We start from the raw sequence: 6378 nt of genomic DNA on the forward strand, positions 1-6378 counted from the left end.
TTTCCGTTTTTTCCTTCTCCTATTGCGCTTTACATACGTTTTGGGGTATATAAATGGTTGGCAAAGTTACAATACCATAAAATTCCCGCAAGGGGGAGCAAATGACTACCGAAAATCACTGTTACCGAGCTACCTAGAAACGGCTCGTTAGGATTTTCTCCGCGGCTTTCTTTTACTTCCGGTACATGGTGACGTAAGCATGTACTTTTGCTGGGAGTCAATGGGAGAGCGTCATCAATGACCTTTTGCTGCGTTCCTGGACACGCTGGGGTCGGGAATGGATCGTAAAACAAGAGTTTGAGTAGAGAAGTAGATGGACAGAAAGACAAAATACTATTTATATATATATATAATATTGGCTAGAAGGTGTTTTCTTGGTGGTGAAGGGACCTCTCCCTTGTATGGTTTGCCAAAGGCAGAGCCTTCACGTAGCCGTTGGCTAGATTTCATTTTTAACCCTATTCCACCGACTTTACGGAGCCTTTTTCTGTGTCCCCTCCACTTCACGGATGGCTGCTTCAGCAACCTGCGTGAAGATGACTCTCAACATGTAAGTAAACATATACTGATAATAACAAAAGTGGCTGTGTTGTGTGTAATATAAGTTGGGGTAATTAACCCTACCATTTCCTACCATAAAATAATTCATTCTGTAGCTAGCTGCTAGTCTTGTTGCGAGGCTGGTTAATCTTCCACAAACCTTTTGCGGGATCTCTAACTACAATTCTAAACTGTCTGTAAAATGAGAGCTAGCCTTAGCCTTATGTGAGGTGTTACTATAAGGTGGGTCACAGTTCCTGTTTCAGATGTTGTTAGCTTGTACTGTGTAAAATCATTTTTTGTCGTGATTTATGTGTGATAATTTTAGCAGGACTGCAGTGCCCATAATTGCCCCTTTCAACACGTCGGATGCCAGACTGAAACGCATCAGATTATATTGACGGGAACCCAAACAAACTCGCCGGTGGGAATGCATTCTGTGGGAATACAAAGTGCACGGTTGAAGTCGACATCAGGCGGCACACAGTTGTCCATGGGATCGATAAAGGCACACGTAAGAAGCAAAGGTATGTAGCCACTAAGAGTTTTTAGTGACTTAGTATGCAATCCATGCAAAACTTTGTGAGCATCTTTTTCCTGTGTATTCGGATGTGTTGTTTTTTTTTGGTTTACCTAGAATCTGCAGTCCAATAATCTATTTGAAGATTCACCCTTGCTGATGTTGCTAGAATATGGGCTATACATACATTCATGTGTCACATACTTACTTTCTACTAACAATTCGATAAAAGCATTGGCTAAACAACTTCATAACCAAATAGGATATGGTTTATATTTGCAAATGGCTTCTTGCATTTGTGATGGGTAACGAAGGTTTACTCTGCAGTGTTACTCCATTACCAAGGAAAAAAACTGCTAAATTATTATTTTCCAGTTTCTAATACGATTTGTTTCTGTTATTTGTAGCCATGCAGACACAGGTGTCTCCTGTCAGTGCAGACTTCGGAACAACCTCTTTTGCCACACTCACTGCTGACTTCAACACCAATAAAGGGCCCAGGCTGGTGACCTAGCAAGAGACCACGGCTTGAGTTGGAGGAAGAGGAGGAGAGTGACTCCTCAAGTCATTCCACAGTCTTGATACTGTGTTTTGCTCCAAAGAATGTGTTTTTTCCCTTCATGGGAATGTTGTGCAGGTAATAATTTACACCATCTCGTAATTGTGAAAGCCATTGATTGGAATGATTGTCAGGCACACTCGGTGTTGTTTAATGGCGGTGCTTTTTTTTTTACCATAAGTTGTATCTTGCATCAATGCACCACAATGAAAATGCATCACAGGAGCAAGCTACGACTTCTGCAGGGCAGGCGAAGAGTGGGGAAGGTGTTGTGAAGGCCGTGAAAACAGATCCAACATTCAGTAAGATTGTATAATCTTTAAAAACACACACACACATCAGTTTACAGATTGTTATGGCTACATTCATTAGTATGTTAATGCTATATCTTCCAGACTATATACATGACCTCATGAGGCTGCTCATGGAGGTTTTTGAGGACCCAACATCATTTGAAGAGGAAATGAAGACTATCCCCATCCCTCCAGACCTTTCAGCGGAATATACACACACTCCCAAGGCTGAGCTGGTTGCCCGTCACGTCTCCCGCTTCAATCAAAAGGTGGTCTGAATCCTACGAAGTCACCAGATGGGAACTGCTGCCATATCCGCTGCAGCACACATGACGGGATGACGACCCGACAACTATGTCCTAAATATCCCCAACACCAGCTTACAAAGCTGCGATAGGCAAGATGCCTGAAACGCCTAAGGGACAAGGAGCGGAACTTTCTGTTAAACTGTTTTCAACAATAACCTCTTATAGGCTGTGCCTATACTGGGCCTTACTGTGCAGCCCCCACCTCCAAACGAAACCAACTCTTTTTGAATGGTCTGACCATGCTCAACATAAAAAAATAGTTGGCTTTGTTAGGAGGTGAGGGTGCACGGTAACGCCCTGATTCCACCGGACGCGTTACGGCAACGTTACGGCAGCGGCACGTCTTGGCTGCGGTCACCGCAGCAGATAGGTTCCACTCTAATCAATGAGACCATTTCCACCGGGCGCGGCTGCAGGTCAGCAGTCAATCAATCAAAGGGTCTCAAATCATCCTTTTTATAAGAACAATGTCTGAAAGGACAAAGCCTGGCATTTAATTGCAGTAGTTTTGGGAGTGGAAGGTGAGTACATTAGGTTTAGGATTATCGCGGGATCTCGTGATCTCGCGTGAATACGGCTGGCTCGCAAGGCAGCGTTGCGCTGCCGTAACGCGCCCGGTGGAAATGCAAGCAGGGCAAAGTCGCGGCCAAGACGTGCCGCAGCCGTAACGTTGCCGTAACGCGTCCGGTGGAATTCCCGGGTAAGGCCCCGTAGCTCGCGGCCTTATAGTTTGTTTTTCTTTTAATGGTAAATTGATTCAAATCACATAATATTTTGTTTAGTGGGAGCTTACAGCCAAAATGACTTACTCTTCATCTGTTGTGTGCCTCACAGGTCCATAATCATACTTGTATATATTGTAGATATTTTGTAGACTGTATGTTTTTGTGTGCATGTTGTGTCATGCAGGTTGTGTCATGCAGGTTATTGATTCTGGCACTTGGCTCATTCATCTTGGTACCTAATAAATACAATAAGACAAAATAACTACTGTGTAAAGTGACCTTGACATCACTGAGACATGACTGCATAGGACAATACAGATTCAGGAAGCAACATCTGTTTTCCAGTCATACTTTTATTGAACTTTTTTTTTCACTGATTAGTTCTACATAACAATGATTGCTATTGTAAACATGGCTGAGACAACAGTGAACAGGTGAGATTTCTCGTAACTGGTATTGCTGAAGCAACATTTATTCGAGTAGGATTGTTATTTACAAAAAATGTTATCACTAACGAATTCAAATAACAAACATGGTACAGTTGGCTGGAACTACAGCAAACAGGTGAGAATTATGAGATTACTCGTTTTCTATTACAAGTGGACTGATAGTACTGTTGCTATATGGTAGAGATGATCTAAACATGCAATATAGTTTACTAGAAGTTAATTATAAGGTTTTGTGATAGTGGTAGGCTACTCATCTTCTGAGGATATATATATATATATATATATCCTCCGAAGATGATAGATAGATTACATGACATCGTTCTCAGACTGTAGCTTAGCCTAAAGCTCATCAGTTTTACCTTTGGGATTACTCTACAGCAGACGTTCTTCACTTCGTTGGGCATAGTGGCACAATTCCCACAGTTGCACCTAGGTAGTAGAGAGGTTATAAGTTATAACGGTGTATTTTGATGGACAAAAGTAGTCAACAATATGCCATGTCGGGACATAAAAAGCTTGTTACGGACCCTTGAAGAGTACGAGTAGTCTACTAGCCGCAAGCTAAGTCTGAAAAGCTATACTAAATACATGATAAATCGCGTGTGTTTATAATAGCATAAACAAAAACTTACCACTGTGAAATGTCCTGGTCCATTCTACGACTAAAATCGCGCTTGTCATTAGCGTCGTCTGCTCCATTATCGCTTTCGTGGTCCGACTCAGGCTCAAATTGGTAAGGTAGCACTGAAGCCATAGACAGAGTCCCTGAAGAGACGTCAGCACCCTGTCAGCACCAAGATTCTAAATGCCTCAAAATTCTAAGCAACAGGGTGTTTCACATAGGGTTGTAATACTCATAAAGTATGAGAAAAAAAGAATGTGCTAGACAACCCTTTATTGTTTTAAATCAATTCTATGAGGTCAAACAAATTAAATAATGAACAGTAAATAGGGGCATAATAGGCCCCCTTTAAGATAATATTACTTGTTTCAAGAAAATTAACAATGTGCCAACCAACTTAGATAATAAAAGTGATTCTAAGCAAATTTATCTTAAATTGTTGAGGAGGTAGCCTTTGGACATGTTAACAACTCAGCTTAAGGATATTTTTTACTTGTTTCAAGACTCACATCAACCTGTTTTAAGAATGGAGCCCAACTCATTGATTGTATGCATCATGCATTAATTTACACTGGGATAATTCAGTGTTCTATGGAAAACCTTTACCTCAGTATGATTGGTTAAGAATAGACATTAGCCAGTTAAGGTAGCAGGTGTGTTAAGGTTGCTGCCTTAACTATAAAGCACTGGGGGAAACTGTCTAGGCTGCTAATGATACTAAAGTTGAATCTAATCTAATCAATGGGAGCATCCTGGAACATTAACAATGACAAAACAGGAACTTTTATCAAAACGCTGAGAGGAGTACCTCAACTACCTTTATTAATTTTTATGGTTCGGTATTTGGCCGACGTCCAAAGCGACATACTCATACAAACACCAATATAATGTAACAAATCAGGAGATTTGTAGAAGTCATTTTCAGTAGTTTTATTGACTTGAAGGCACAACAATTAACACTTGTAGGATTGGCTAAACACACACAAATACCTTGCCAAACACATGCACACAGTGCCAACATGGTCCAAAGTCCAGAGTTAGCTAGGCCTAGCTCATTACACAGCCCCCACCAAGGCATAGTCCAAATATCAAATATATTTAGTATTTATGTCAATTTAAACACAATTATAAATTAACATAATTTCTGCCATTCATAATGTGCGTAATTTTAAACATTTGAATACAATAGCACATCAGTTAGGTCATATTTTCTTATAACATACATCTTGTCATTGAATGATACAGAGTGATACGCAGTGTAGTCAGGTAATTTCTCCAAATCTATGAATTCTGTTGCCAGAGCACAGGGGCGGACTGGCCATCGGGAGGTTCGGGAGATTTCCCGAACGGCCGGACGATTTCAGGCCGAGCCGGCCGGCCGTATTTCTTTTAGATTTTTTTTTATTTTTTTTTTAAAGATGTAAAAAAAAAAAGAAAAAGTTAAGTAAGCCCTGATTTGGGGTGGCTGGCTGCCGGATATTTACTTACAGCGCGAAACGGAGCTCTTGCCTGACGGTGAAACGGGGCCGATGTATTACTGTCAATTTAGAGGGGGGAGCACCCCCACAGTGTATGGGGGCAAAGCGAGCGGCCGAAGCGAGCGGCCGAACGGCCCCTCCCAACTTGGACTACTCCGCGGTCTGTCATTTCTGATTAGCTCAGCCTGACACACGGCCGGGTCACTTACCCGGTACTTCTCGTTGATCTCACTGAAGTTACACAGAAATACGAAAATGTCAAAAAGGAAAAAAGGTGGTGGAGAGGCAAAAGAATTGGGTGGCGCTCAGAAGTTGAGGTTGCAAAGGAAAAAAATGTTAGAGCAAGACGCAGCCAAATTTGCTAAATGAACCGACCTTTTCCGTGGAAAAGCCAAGGTTGACGGCGACGCCCCAGTCAGCGAGACCAATGGTGAGGCGGGAACAGGACACAGCAGCATAGCTATGACAGGTGCACTAGCGAGCATGTTTGGCAATATAATAATGACTTAAACTAATTATGGAAGTACCAGAGACGTCGGAGAACAATTCATAATATTGTAATGCCCACGGAAGAGGCAGTGAATGAAGTATTGATTAGAGAGCGATTTATTAGATACCACCGCTAATAAACCATTGGAACACTTCAACACCGGTAACCACAGCAACTCACGACAAACCCCGGCCTGCCCCCATCTCCCAAACCCTGTGTATGTGTATGACAATTTTTTTCCACTCAAATAATTGTATCTTGCACTATTTAGATCATTTTCAGCCTTGATTTACCTTTCTAGGCACATGCAATTTCTAATATTTTTTGTACATGGACAAGATTGCTTATAAAATATTTCCCAGTGATCTTCATAATATTCTAAACACATGCACAT

General features: G+C 41.6%; 1 long non-coding RNA gene across 1 annotated transcript; it reads left to right on the forward strand.

Annotated features, from left to right (window-relative positions):
• LOC130387058 (uncharacterized) lies at positions 1-2526 on the forward strand. The gene is made up of 3 exons (XR_008896282.1): positions 1-1067; positions 1468-1921; positions 2015-2526. It is a non-coding gene; the product is annotated as an uncharacterized LOC130387058 (long non-coding RNA).
• Positions 2527-6378: the final 3852 nt, after the last annotated feature.

The sequence above is a fragment of the Gadus chalcogrammus genome, chromosome 8 (assembly GCF_026213295.1).
Source record: "Gadus chalcogrammus isolate NIFS_2021 chromosome 8, NIFS_Gcha_1.0, whole genome shotgun sequence".
Classification (NCBI taxonomy): Eukaryota; Metazoa; Chordata; class Actinopteri; order Gadiformes; family Gadidae; genus Gadus; species Gadus chalcogrammus.